We start from the raw sequence: 15,865 nt of genomic DNA, 5'->3' as shown, positions 1-15,865 counted from the left end.
GCTATACTCAACTCTTCTCAAATTAGATAACATACACACGCCACGCCAGTGTTGCCAGGTTAGGGGTTTTCCCCCCAAATTTAGGGGTTTTTTCACGTTTAGAAGGATTTTTAGGGGTAAAATTTATTTGGGGGGATTTTTGGGGGTAAAAAATTATTTCAGACCTTATAAAGTGGAGCAATTCTCAAGCAAATTCGGAACAATTCAAGCATGAGTTATGAGAAACAAGATGCGGAAAGTCAACAAGAAGATCCTAAATACAAACAAGTATCCAATAGCATTCTTTTCGTTATCTTTTTTAAACTCTTCTGTTGAAAGGGCATTTTTAATATTTGACAAAATAAAAAAAATCGTATTTTAACTTAGCAGCTGAAAGCTTTTTAAGAGTAAGCCCGCTTTTTATTAAATTAATATACATATTGTATTATTACATCCATAAAAAAATAATTTCCTCAGGGATGAAATTTTAAACAAACGAAAATCTCTTTTGTTTTAAAGTATTTCCTTAAATAGAAAATTTTATTTTTTATTTACTTCAAACGAAAAAAAATTTTAGCATCAAAAGAAAACTTAGTTTTTCTAAAATTTCATTTCTCAGGAAAGAACTCTTCTTTCAGGATATATATTTGTGTTAAATTTAATTTTTAAAGTGTATCACTACAGGATTTTTTCACGTAATTTTGGGACCACTTTTTGTACTTTTATACTCTGAAATTTTTTGGGGGTTTTTGAAAAAAGCTTAGACCAATTTAGGGGTTTTTTACTTAAGATTTGGGGGGAAGAATCAAAAATCACCTGGCAACACTGCGCCACGCATTAAAGGGCACCTTATACGGTCGGATAAACCCTGCGACACAACACGTTGTGGCTACAAATCCGATTGTATAAGGTCGTGTTCGGTTGTCGCGGGGACGTGTTGGCATAAAATCAAAACAACTTTGATTTTTTCTGGTTGGGTGGTACAAATCATTGAGTGTAAGGGGATGTTCGACAAACATTATCAAAGACAAATTTATTTTTACATTAAAAACAGGCATTTCTGCAATGAAATTAATGATGGATTACCAATTCTGGTTGAAAATTAAAGATATATATAAATCTAAACCAGTATTGTGGCAAAAACGTGGAAAAATTCCACTTCCAATCAATGGGAAACCAGGCGACAAGTATTTTAAATTCATCAAGTAATTTGTAATATATTAAATGTGGATTCAGGAATCATTGTTTTGACACATTTACCAGGATTTTTTTATTATTTTCTTCCATTTTTTCAGTAAAAAATGGTTTCACCCATAAATCTTCGTACAACTTCATTGTTTGTTTATGCTTCTTCTTATTTTTTCATGTTGTCATCACATTTGTTCGTGCAGTGTAAGGGCAAAACTTGAACGAACACACAACAAATAGACGAACCTCTGTCGGAGTGTTTATCCGACCGTCTAAGGTCCGCTTAAGTATCTCGTACATTGAGCTGACACATGTTCTCACTGTGAATAGATAACAATTGAGAGAGTGAAGATATATCGTCAGTTTTTAGTGGCAATTGACCCCTATTTCCAAGCAGTTGGACAGTTCATTTTACGTATATTTTCCATACGTTTGTTCATTTTCTACCAATATCGCAAACATTTAAATTGACGTTTCAACGCTATGTGTTCAATGGCGCTTGTGTGTTAAGGCGTTCTGTTATGGTGCCAGTAAACCCAGGTTCAACCCCTGGTCGGAGCGAAAACGTTTTTAAAATTGTAAAAATGATATTAATGAAAAGTAAAATTGGTGGAAAAAATTGGCTTCTTCATTCAGAAGACGAAATGTCTCTCTAACATATCTACTTGAACTGGTTAATTGATGGGTTGAAAACAACCGGTCAAAGGTATCTATGTGGTCAAAGGTATTGACCCTTCCTATGACAACTCCATGTTAATTTCACCGGTCACCTATAGATTTTAAACGGTTATAACCGTTTAAAGGAGCTGTACCGGTTATAACGGACAAGTGAAACGACCGGTTTGGGACCAGTCCCACGAATTGAAGGGATATGAAACATTGTGGGTGTGTATGTGTGTAATTTTTGATTTCAATTTTGTGTTTTTTGGCTTCGCTTGTATTTTGTTTGTCAAATTAGTTTAGTATTACTGTGTGCTTAGAACCTAAGTGACAGTAAAGTAGCTTTGTCTCCTCACATGAAAGTGCCAAAAGACTTATTGTGCTTCGCTGTTTCACTTTCTATAACAAATTTAATAAAATGTGATTGAAAGTGGAAATATCCCCAGAAAAATCCCCAAATCACGACGTTATCAGTTAAGTTCTTGGGATTACATGTATTTAAAAAAAGTATAAACACCTTTTTTTGGGTCGCTTTATTCGTAGCTTCTGCTACTTGAATAAACCACACAGACCTTTTATTTTTGTAGCTTCTGCTAGAAAGATTTTATTTTGTAGCTTCTGCAAAGAAAAAAAAAAACGTTTGGAAAACGTGTACCAAAAGCGTTTTTCTTTTGTTAGAGTTTTTTGAATTGCTGCGAAAATTTTAAACTTTTATCACCAAAAAAATTCGTTTGTTACAAAATTTTTATTTTTTCAATAAATAAAGATATTTTTGAAACAACAGCACAGTCCATTTCGTTTATATCAAACACTGTTCTTTTCTGAATTTAAGTCTTTAATAAGACACATTTTACAGTTCAAAATTTAATATACTACAATGTAATGTTCAACATTTTTTCGGAATCTTCCGAACATATCTGGAATAAAAAAAAAAAAAAAAAAAAAAAAAAAAAAAAACTTTGGTCGAAGCAGGGATCGAACCCACGACCCTTGGCATGCAAGTCGGACGTAGCAACCACTGCTCCACGGTTCCAAACTAAATGTTTGTTTCTGTTAAATAAACTTTGTTTATTCGGTTCGTGGGCGCCGCAAGCTATGCTATATAAATATAACTTATATGGATATTTATCTATAGAAGACCATAACAGGTACATAGCTCAGTGGTTAGTGTGTTGGCTTACAAAGTGCATGGTCCACGGTTCGATTCTCCGTCCAGGCAAATGGTAAAAAAATGTTAAGAATTTATAAAATCGTATAATTTCTTCTACATTGTTGGTATTACAGGAAATAGTGTTAAGAACTAAAAACCTCGTGGATGTGAGAAAGATGTGACGGAAAATGCAATTAGCAAGAAAACAATGTTTTTTGTTTTGAGTTTGTCTTTATGAATTTGTTTTTACATCCTGGAAAAGAATAAACGTTTATCACAAAAAGTATATACTTTTCTTCCAAATACACTTCCTTACAGCGAAAAGCAAATGAGAAACGAACTTTGTTTGTCTAAAATTTCGTTTGGGAGGAAAGAATTATTTTTTTGCGTGTACCAAAACAAAAATAGATGTTTATTGTTTTAATTGAGTTTACTAACTGACTTAATTTACTTGATACAATTCTATAAGTAAACTTATGTTAAAATGATTAGTGTGCATTTCAATTATTTGACTTATGGTAAATTGATTATTAAACGTTTTTTAATAATTTAGCTTATAAGCTAAATTGGTTATTATGCATTTTCAATACTTTGGCTTATGCTAAATTGATTGTTGTGCATTTTCAACACTTTGGCTTATGCTAAATGATTATTGTGCATTTTCGTCTCTTTGCATTTTTCTTTTGGTTCTCGAAATTATTTGTCAACGACGGAAGGTTGTTGACCTAACATGGTTCTACTTAATAAATGCAATTTTGCCAAAAATCGAATATGGAGCAAAGAGACAGGAAACGCGTGCATAAGAAAAGTAACCATTAAATTACACATTAAATTAATACACGTGGGGGTTATATTGTAACTCCCTCTCCGTTAGATTGAGGCTCTGACGAAATGTGAAGAATCCCAATAAACACAAACGTTTGAAAAATGCTAAATTTCAACAATTTTTCAAACATTTTTTCAAAGGATTAAGGTAATATTCAAGTTGAGAAATTGTTGAGAAAATCGCGTTCTCAACAAAAAACAGACATTACCCTCAACAGTGAAATTCAACACATTAGCAATAATATCTCAAGTGTTATCCTCATATTGAAATGCATCGCTACTCAATAACTTGTCAAACAATTTTCGATGCGAGTCAAATTCAAAGTTAACATCGTTGCAAATACTTTTCAACCTAAATTTGTATGAATGATATCCCCACTTCAAATTGAAAGTCAAATCCAAAATTCTATGAATTTTGTATAATTTATTCATTTTCATCAAAATAAAATATATAATAATACACTACACTACATAATATACTACAATACCAATTGATAAAAATAATCTTATTAAACATATCAACAAATAAGAACAAAAAAAAAACAACAAAACTTTAAATATCTTAAACATTATTAGTAAAGACTTTAGCATTTATAATTCGTTTTCCTTCCTGTTGGTGTCATAAAACAGCATTAAAATTTATTAACATGCGGGCAATTCGAAATTAGGAACGTACTGGACCGCGTGTTAGAATTGATTTCCAGCAGAAGGAATTCACAAAATATCCATTTTAAACTGATAATAGCATATGAATTAAACTGACTATGTGATGCACATTTTCATCCAGAAGTTGTTGATTTCAACAATTTGTTGTTTTTAACAATTCTAATTGGTTGCACTGGTTTGTAATGTTTCTGGACACTTTTTCTTGTCGATAAGCCACTCATTTTTCATTGGTCAGCTTCTTAATGTTTGCAAGAATGTAGCATCCAAAGATTTTAGGTTTCTGCAAAGAGATTTAAATTTAGTGACTTCTCTAAAGTGTTGATTTAATTTTTCATATTGACGTACCAATTATTATAAATTATTGGAAGCAGTTCAAGTTAATTGTCCACCATTTTTTCATCGGTCAGCTTTTTAATGTTTTCAAGAACGTACACGGATGAAAAATACTGTTTTTCATATGTTTGGCTATAAACATTATATGTTTGGAACACAAATTTTTAAACACAATATTTTTGAGTTCAAGCATATAATGTTCATAAACTAGCATAACATGTTTGGGACATATATGTTAATATGTTAGAACATATTATGTTTGGGACATAAAATGTTTGTAAATATAATATGCTTGGATGCAAACATATATTAATTTAGAAATAGCCTATAAACATATATGTGTTTAGTAGCTTGGAGCGCTATTAAACAGGGAGCGATATTTAATTAAGTTGGTGGTTGTTGCTTGTTATTACAAAATTAACATTTTATTTTTCCTTGGGCAATTGATCAGCTACTTCTTTGATCCTTACAAACTGTGTGGTCCGCTGTTCGAATCCCCGTCCGGCAAAAGGTAAAATTAAAATAAAAAAATCATAAAAAATTGAATAATTTCTTCTACAATGTTTGTATTACAGAAAAAGGTGCTAAGAACTAAAAAATCTCGTGGAAGTGAGAAAGATGTGGGGGAATATACAATTGGGCAGAAACAAAATTTTGAGCATTCAGGTCGAAAACCTATGTTGTTAGCACCTATATTACCTGTTTATTTTCATAATTCATTATGATTGTAAATATATAAATAAATAAATAAAATTTTGAGCACAATATTGTTTGGGAGATTTTTTTTAAGCATATAATATTTTTGGGTGCAAAATGCTTCCAAACATATTATATGTTCACATAATAACATATTGTTTTTTGGAAGACAACATTATTGAATTTGGATGCAAAAATACAAAATGTTTGGAACTTAGACTACCCAAACATATATTGTTTAGACCAATATGCTTTCAAACATATTATATATTGGAAGAGATCAAACATATAAATGTTTGGGCAATACCCAAAAATGTATATGCTTGAAGCAAAATATGTTTGGGAGTATATGTTACAGAAGCGATTTTTTGTGAGCGTGTAGAATCCATAATTTTAGTTTTCTGCAAAGAGATATATATTTAGTGACTTCCTTAAAGTTTTATTTCATTTTTTATTTTCACTTACCTATTTTTATAAACTTTTTTGGTTATTTGTCTAAAATTTTCCATTTGTTTTTATTTCTTGCAATTGACCACGAACTTCGTTGCACAAATAAGAAGTATTGAAAACCACATGGTTTTTTCGTTGCATTTTAGGGTAGTGTTTTGTCAAAGTTTTCTCATATTATCTTCAACACCTTTTCAAAGATTTCGTCAACATTTTGGCAAATTGGAAGTAATTCGCAAACAATTTGAAGATGTATTGAAGATGAGCTATTTCAAGTCAAGTTGAATTTATGTTGAAAATTATATTTACCCTCAAACCGAAAAGTTGTTGCATTTGAAAAACGTTCATCCTGTGTTTATTGGGATGGTTGCTTTTCTTTTACAAAGTATGGGTATAGTAGTTAATATTATTACCAATATCAAAACAGTAGTGCCATTTGTGGCTACATTGAAAACTTTGTACATTTGTCGGTCTCGTCAAAATCATTTTCGTATTTTATCTGTTTAATATACAAGCCTTCTAATTTACAGCCTATTTCTGATATCCGAACGAAAGCAATTGCGAACGAACGGCAGTCACTCACTTTCGTCTAGATTTGGGGTTCTCTAACTTCCTTTCGTTCTTTCGCATGGCTTACGTTACTGTCAAATGCTAGCATTACCAGATCTCAATTATTTCAATTTCCTGAAAATGATTTTCCATAAAATGCAATCTGGCATCGCCGTTTATTTTGCAAACATTTCCCACTTTTTATTACTCAATATTTTTTTTAACAAATTAGCCCGCGTAGAGAGATAAGGATTTGTATTTCCATATTTCTACAATAATTACAGTTCAGTTGTTCTTTTAATGAGTGCTTCATTCGAAATGTATGTGTTTGCTCGTGTTAGACTTTCCCTTAAACGGTCTCTATGGCGGTTATGAAGAAAAAATGGATCGATATAATTAACTTTTATCACATATTTACAATAAAAGCTTTAATCAATTATTAAGGGTTTCCTATTTATAAATGCCTTTTCCACAAAACGAAAGGTCTTTACCAAGTGAGTGGTTTTGACATTTCAGTTCGTCAAAATGCGAACGAATCGAGTTAGAGAAACCCAGTTTTAGAGGTTACGTTACGCCTTCGTTCGCATTGACTTTCGTTTCGATTTTCGTTTAGATACCCCTTAGAGAACAGGACCAATCTATTTAAAAGATGAACGAGGTGGAAAAAAATCATTCAAAATTTCGAAAAGGAATAGTATCCAAATTGGATGAGATCATGTAATAACAGATCGAAATTTTAAATACTATAAATCTCACATAAAAAGAAAAAGAAATACCAGACCTTCAGTGACAACAAAACCTGATTATTAACATTATCTTTCCAGATGAAACTACAAATACTTTTATTACTATTAACTTCAATTGTGGACATCATAAAAACAGGATCTAACAGAAAACGAAGGGTACATTCCAATCAAGGAAAAGGACGTAAGGATCATAGACAACTACCGCAGAATATTCCATTTTATTAATCTAACTCACTATTACGATACTATCGAAATCATAGAAACTAATATTAACTCATTACACGGCTCAATTTCCGACTAAATACCACTTCTAGACACTACACGAAATAATTTAAATAATTTTAATCTTCTGAAAACTAAATTAGACAACCTCTCCCCAAATGTTAGAATACGACGAGGTCTAATAAACGGTTTAGGCAAAGGATTGAAATTCATAACAGGGACCATGGACAGCGATGATGAACAGGAAATTAGATCTTTGTTAGGAAATCTAACAACAATAACTAATACTAACTCAATAGAAATAGGAAATTTTGCTCGTGTAAGTAAAATAATGACTCTCCAGATTCAAAATGTAACAACCCATATAAATACACAACAATATATAGTAAAGACATACATTCACAAATTTCGTAACGAAATAGAAAACAAAATATCGACATCAGAAGATGAAGTAACATATTTATCAAATTAATAACGACGTAAACTTACTTAAAAATCACATTGACGGAATCGCGAGTGTCATATTCACCAACAAGTTAGGAATAATACCGACAGATTTACTCGACGAACAGGAAATAGAAATCATAAATGACTTTGAGAAGTATACAAAATCAAACGTTGCCGTTTCCTTTGAAACATTCATCATTCTTTCCATTCCTCAATTTTCTGAAATCCCGTTTAAACAAATAGTTTTTGAACCTATACCAAATAAAATTAACAAATCGGTAGTTTTTAAAGAAAATAAAATTTTAATATATACTGACAATAAGAACGCTTACTACCTAAATTCATCAACTTTGTTTAAAAATCTTAAAAAAATTAATGACCTATGTATATTAAGTATATTTAACAAAACAGAAACAGAAAATTGTACACTTAGAGAATTTAAGAATACAGAAATAAAACAAATAAAGGAAGGAATTCTTATATTTATAAATTTCTTTGAAAACAAGTGATTGCAATTATGAAGAAAAAATTAATAAAAGTAATAATTTTATAATAAAATTCGAAAATTTCCAAATCAATGTTGGCAATTTAACATTTAAAAATGATAAATTAATTGTAAAGGAAAAAATCATTCAAACCTCCCTTATCAAAGAAATAAAAACTAATACAACAGTGCCTGAAATTAACAGCCTATTTCTGCTATCCGAATTCTAGTCTTCGTTCGCATACAAAACGAAAAACAGCTGATTTTGGTTTCTCTAAGGGGTATCTAAACAAAAATCGAATCGAAAGTCAATGCGAACGAAGACGTAACGTAACCTCTAAAATTGGGTTTCTCTAACTCGATTCGTTCGCATTTTGTCGAACAAAACCACTCACTTGGTAAAGACCTTTCGTTTTGTGGAAAAAGGCATTCGTAAATAAGGAAAAACTTAATAATTGATAAATTTATTAAAGCTTAAAGTAAAATTGAGATCTGGTAATGCTAGACAGTAACGTGAGCCTTGCGAACGAACTAAAGGAAGTTAGAGAAACCCAAATCTAGACGAAAGTGAGTGACTACCGTTCGTTCGCAATTGCTTTCGTTCGGATATCAGAAATAGGCTGTAACAGCCTATTTCTGCTATCCGAATTCTAGTCTTCGTTCGCATACAAAACGAAAAACAGCTGATTTTGGTTTCTCTAAGGGGTATCTAAACAAAAATCGAATCGAAAGTCAATGCGAACGAAGACGTAACGTAACCTCTAAAATTGGGTTTCTCTAACTCGATTCGTTCGCATTTTGTCGAACAAAACCACTCACTTGGTAAAGACCTTTCGTTTTGTGGAAAAAGGCATTCGTAAATAAGGAAAAACTTAATAATTGATAAATTTATTAAAGCTTAAAGTAAAATTGAGATCTGGTAATGCTAGACAGTAACGTGAGCCTTGCGAACGAACTAAAGGAAGTTAGAGAAACCCAAATCTAGACGAAAGTGAGTGACTACCGTTCGTTCGCAATTGCTTTCGTTCGGATATCAGAAATAGGCTGTAACAGCCTATTTCTGCTATCCGAATTCTAGTCTTCGTTCGCATACAAAACGAAAAACAGCTGATTTTGGTTTCTCTAAGGGGTATCTAAACAAAAATCGAATCGAAAGTCAATGCGAACGAAGACGTAACGTAACCTCTAAAATTGGGTTTCTCTAACTCGATTCGTTCGCATTTTGTCGAACAAAACCACTCACTTGGTAAAGACCTTTCGTTTTGTGGAAAAAGGCATTCGTAAATAAGGAAAAACTTAATAATTGATAAATTTATTAAAGCTTAAAGTAAAATTGAGATCTGGTAATGCTAGACAGTAACGTAAGCCTTGCGAACGAACTAAAGGAAGTTAGAGAAACCCAAATCTAGACGAAAGTGAGTGACTACCGTTCGTTCGCAATTGCTTTCGTATAGCAGAAATAGGCTGTAACAGCCTATTTCTGCTATCCGAATTCTAGTCTTCGTTCGCATACAAAACGAAAAACAGCTGATTTTGGTTTCTCTAAGGGGTATCGAAACGAAAGTCAATGCGAACGAAGACGTAACGTAATCTCTAAAATTGGGGTTCTCTAAATCGATTCGTTCGCATTTTGTCGAACTGAAATGTCAAAACCACTCACTTGGTAAAGACTTTTCGTTTTGTGAAAAAGACATTAATAAATAAAGAAAAACTTGATAATTTATAAATTTATTAAAGCTTTTAGTGATAAAAGTGATTTATATCGATCTATTTTTTCTTTATAACCGCCATAGAGACCGTTTAAGGGAAAGTCTAACACGAACAAACACATACATTTCGAATGAAACACTCATTAAAAGGAGAACTGAATTGTAATTATTTTAGAAATATGGAAATACAAATCCTTATCTCTCTACGCGGGCTAATTTGATAAAAAATTATTGAGCTAAACCAAATATCAGAAGCAGGAAAAGTTTGCCAAATAAACGGGGATGCCAGATTAAATTTTATTGAAAATAATTTTTAAAATGTATGGGCCTTTTTCAAGAAATTCAAATAATTGAGATCTAGGAATGCTAACATTTGACAGTAACGTAAACCATGCGAACGAACGAAAGGAAGTTAGAGAAACCCAAATCTAGACGAAAGTGAGTGATTACCATTCGTTCGCAATTGCTTTCGTTCGGATATCAGAAATAGGCTGTAATACTCGTGGGGGTGATATCGTAATCCCCAGCCAAATCCCCAACGGCAACTCTGCTTGATTCTAATAATATTAAGTTTTGTGGCATAGTTTTTGGCTCGTATTTTAACCAAAGACGTAAACCATAAAGACAATTTTAATGGTAGTTTCCTTTAGAGATAATTTAAACCACAAGATGTCGCCTTTTTGTTGTATGAATCAAATTCGAATCGAAAACACTTCTCGAATAAAATTAGTTATCGAAACGAATTCTACTCTCAAAAAAAGTGAACTCACTATTTCACTAAAGCCAATTTAACTTTATTTTAGTTCATGGAATTATTATGTTGGGAGAAAGTTTCCTTTACTCTAATAATTTTTTGAATACGTTAGTTAAATTAACTAAAACCGAGGAAAAATATATACACAACTGAAGCATAAATATACACTAAATTCGTGTCTTCCACAAAACTGTTCAATATTTCTTTAAATTTGCACATTTTACTACAAATGCGTTCATCATGAACTTCGTATGTCACTAAAGACTAAAGATTCTTGCAATTTTGAACTCCAATTTTTTCCTTGAAACTACAAATTTTTCTTTAAAGGTGGGTATTAAGTTCGAGTTTAGCCGCTAAAATCGTCATTTTTTCACGATTACTTTTCTTTAATAATCCATTTTAAGTAATAAAAAATTTGTGAAAATTTGCTTTAGGCGATTCCACATCAAGATATAATAAAATTTGCAACAAATATGTATAGTATTATGCCTTTTTCTTACTGATTTAGTTTTCACTTTAGCGATTTTAGCGGCTAAACTCGAACTTAATACTTACCTTAAGGCTGGTACTCTGTTCGGTTTTCGCGTTGAAACTCCATACAAAACCAAAAAATGCGAAAAACTAGCGAAATTTTTTCCATTTGTGATACTTTGTTTTTTTCGAGTTGAAAAACTGATATAAATCGATCAGTCAGTATTTTCATAACATGGCGCCATTTGCAATGTGAATTAAGAAATAATTTATTTATTAAACTGATTTTGGTGAATTTATAATGCAAAAGTGGATCGGATTATTATTTAAAAATGTAATCTGATCGATTGAGAAAACAAAGTATAACATGGAGTTGTATTTCCGTAATAAACTAGCAACCAAGATCTAGCCGCTTGTAGAACATAAATAATGTATAAAACATGAAATTTAATCACAAATGTTAACAAATAATAGCTTTATTTTGTGAATTATAGTTTACAATCGTTTCATTTGTACTGGGCATCGGGATAATACACACAAAACAAAATGTTAACAAAAGGAGTACAGCAATTGACTTCAACCAACCAAGCATTAGAACTTTAACCAACATGTATAGTACCGGGGTAGCAATGAATGGAATTACAAGAATTAATTGCTGTGTCCAAAAAATAAAATTGTAAAGCATTGTAAAATTAGATTTTTTAAATCCAAAGTTATTTGTAAAATAACTTCTGCTTCTTCTTTTTCTATTTAATAATTATGTATGCGTGTATGTGTGTAAATCGAGCTACTAAAGGGTGATTTGTTAAGAGCTTGATAACTTTTTTTTTTAAAAAAACGCATAAAATTTGCAAAATCTCATCGGTTCTTTATTTGAAACGTTAGATTGGTCCATGACATTTACTTTTTGAAGATAATTTCATTTAAATGTTGACCGCGGCTGCGTCTTAGGTGGTCCATTCGGAAAGTCCAATTTTGGGCAACTTTTTCGAGCATTTCGGCCGGAATAGCCCGAATTTCTTCGGAAATGTTGTCTTCCAAAGCTGGAATAGTTGCTGGCTTATTTCTGTAGACTTTAGACTTGACGTAGCCCCACAAAAAATAGTCTAAAGGCGTCAAATCGCATGATCTTGGTGGCCAACTTACCGGTCCATTTCTTGAGATGAATTGTTCTCCGAAGTTTTCCCTCAAAATGGCCATAGAATCGCGAGCTGTGTGGCATGTAGCGCCATCTTGTTGAAACCACATGTCAACCAAGTTCAGTTCTTCCATTTTTGGCAACAAAAAGTTTGTTAGCATCGAACGATAGCGATCGCCATTCACCGTAACGTTGCGTCCAACAGCATCTTTGAAAAAATACGGTCCAATGATTCTACCAGCGTACAAACCACACCAAACAGTGCATTTTTCGGGATGCATGGGCAGTTCTTGAACGGCTTCTGGTTGCTCTTCACTCCAAATGCGGCAATTTTGCTTATTTACGTAGCCATTCAACCAGAAATGAGCCTCATCGCTGAACAAAATTTGTCGATAAAAAAGCGGATTTTCTGCCAACTTTTCTAGGGCCCATTCACTGAAAATTCGACGTTGTGGCTCGTTAGTAAGTCTATTCATGATGAAATGTCAAAGCATGCTGAGCATCTTTCTCTTTGACACCATGTCTGAAATCCCACGTGATCTGTCAAATACTAATGCATGAAAATCCTAACCTCAAAAGAATCACCCTTTAGTTGCCTATGTATATGTAATCATTTCGTGACATTTTGCGATGTTGTCAATACATTTCGATGAAATAATCGCGAAAAAGTTCCAAAATGGCTGTTTTTTCCTTCAAAATATATTGTCAACACTATCATTTTTCAACGCGAAACAATGATTGAGTGGAACTTTTTTCGCACCAACAAACAGAGTACCGGCCTTAAAACACGAACACATTTTATCCAAATTCCTTGGACAATAACATAGAATGCAACTCTGCAATTCCTTTCCATCCGTCTTAAGGCCGGTACTCTGTTCGGTTTTCGCGTTAAAACTCCATACAAAACCAAAACATGCGAAAAACTTGCGGAATTTTTTCCATTTGTGGTACTTTGTTTTTTCGAGTTGAAAAACTGACGTAACTCGCGTATTCAGTATTTTCATAACATGGCGCCATTTGTAATGTGAATTAAGAAATAATTTATTTATTAAACTGATTTTTGTGAATTTATAACACAAAAGTGGATCTGATTATTATTTAAAAATGTAATCTGATGATTGATAAAACAAAATATAACATGGAGTTGTATTTCCATAATAAACTAGCAACCGACATCTAGCCGCTCCCCTGCCAACATTTTTTGAATTTGGGGGCGCTTCTGAGAATCCCCACTACGTCGAAAACAATCATATACGACATCAAAAACTCGTCGGAAAAGCGCCGTCACTATTGAGAAGTTGTACCACGCCAAGTTACTACGAAAAAGTTTCTCATCAGTGCAATTATTAGGTGCCTATTTAGATCAATTTCGAAGGACGCCAATAAGAACCCCTGCAAACTATCAGAAAAAGTGAATTTTAAGATAATTGTAGAAGAATCATTGTGGTCAAGTAAAACACGATTGTGTAGATGTTTATTGATTTGATTAAACGTTTATAATTTCTTATAAATATAACATTTTTCGGTTTATCTCATCACATTTAACATAATTTTTTGCATTAATAAAACAATGATGTTGAGTTTTATGTAGCAAGTAACATATTGCAGCGTCTATCAGCCAGTTTGTTTATTTTCGATGGAGACAGCGTGTCTGGAAAAATATTTGAAAAACGATCACTTTATTCTATTTGGAAAGTCGAAAATTGTTCACCATATACCTTTCACAAATTTAAGCGTAATATCTATGTTTTCAGAACTTTATTTTCGTTTTTATTTAAATAAAATATAACAAGCTGGTTGCGCTTGGCGTTTCACAAAAAATAAAATGGCTCTTCTAACAGTAGTGATGGCAAAATACTTTCATGTACATTTTGTACTTTTTGATATGCTTCCCCCATCACAGTTCGCGATGGTTGTGGTGACATTTACGAGTCTGTGGTAGCGATGAGGATGAAATGGAACTTTGAAATGCTGGCAGGGTCCCTACTATATGGTAGAATATAAATAATTTATGTAATATGAAATTTAAACACAAATGTTAACAAAGTAAAAGCTTTATTTGGTGAATTATATTTTACAATCGTTTCATTTGTACTGGGCATCGGGATAATAAACACAAAACATAATTTAAACAAAAGGAGGCACAGCAATTGATGTTCCAAACAAGCATTAGCACTTCAACCAACATGTATAGTACCGAGGTAGCAATGAATGGAATCACAAGAATTAATTGCTATGTTCCAAAAAATAAAATGCAGCACTGTAAAATTAGTTTTTTAATTCCAAAGATAAGCTGAGTACTATGTTCAGTTTTCAAGCTGAAAACCAGCCTTTTTTCACGGTTACTTTTCGTAATTAATTAATTTAGAAATATAAAATGATTATCAATCAATTCATTGGATCTTTTCCATCCATTATTTGATAAGACTTGATAAAAATATAATATTCTTCATAAATATTATAGGTCTGCACAATTCCATTTGTAAATGCAGAGTACACGCGTGTACTTGCTACTTGAGTACATCTATTTGAGAGAGTCGCAAAACACTTGGTACATATTTTGATGAACACCAAAAGCCACGAGTAACTTCTTGTTGCTACTCTGATGTCTTCACTACCAACAAACACATGTTCATCTTTCTCTCTTATTGAAGTGTACTCAGAGTGATCACGTCGAGTATGTTGCGAGAACAAAACTTCATAGAGTACTCCATGTACCACGTGCAGTTTCAGAAATACAAAAAACAGTTACTCTCCATAATATATGTTTTCTACTAATTATAAAGAACGGCAAACGTTAAGGTAAATGTGTGACATACATAAATATATGAAATATGTGACATACATACACCCAGAAAAAAGTGCCTTTGAAACTAAAGGAAAAAATTTTCATCAATATAGTTTATCCATTTTATTTCCATTAAGGTAAATTTTTGTGAAAAATAATAAAATTTACTCGTTTCAGTAAAAAAATCCTAAACTGTAAGCAGTTAGGAATAGTTCATTAACTAGAATAAGGCATGGAATTTTACTCATACTATTTTCTTCGCTGGGTATAAGAATTTAATACTGAAAAAGAAAATTTTATTCACCGATAACAAAGCATTCGTAAAAATAAACAAAAACCGAACTAAACCCAAGTTTCCTCAAAATTAGTAAAATTTCTTATAAAATGATAATTGCGACTTGGCATAGAAAAATATTTTAGTTCATTCGTACTAAGAAGTATGCAATCCTTTCAAAACTTAAGGAAACACACTTGTTAGAATATAGGAAATACCTGTAATCGATACCTGTCATCGTAATCGATGTGTTTGCGCGTGGGTGTAATCGATATATTTGCGCGTCGGTTGTTTTTTAGTTGGAATCGCGTTGTTTTGGTATACGGAGAGATTGTTAAA

General features: G+C 32.2%; 1 long non-coding RNA gene across 1 annotated transcript; it reads right to left on the bottom strand.

The window, feature by feature from the left end:
- Positions 1-4,409: 4,409 nt before the first annotated feature.
- LOC142239722 (uncharacterized) lies at positions 4,410-6,566 on the bottom strand. Its single transcript, XR_012723101.1, has 3 exons — positions 5,963-6,566; positions 4,814-4,875; positions 4,410-4,748 (listed from the first exon to the last, which is right to left on the bottom strand). It is a non-coding gene; the product is annotated as an uncharacterized LOC142239722 (long non-coding RNA).
- Between the last annotated feature and the right edge of the window lie 9,299 nt (positions 6,567-15,865).

Source organism: Haematobia irritans, chromosome 1 (genome assembly GCF_050003625.1).
Source record: "Haematobia irritans isolate KBUSLIRL chromosome 1, ASM5000362v1, whole genome shotgun sequence".
Classification (NCBI taxonomy): domain Eukaryota; kingdom Metazoa; phylum Arthropoda; class Insecta; order Diptera; family Muscidae; genus Haematobia; species Haematobia irritans.
This window is presented reverse-complemented; position numbering and strand designations above follow the sequence as displayed.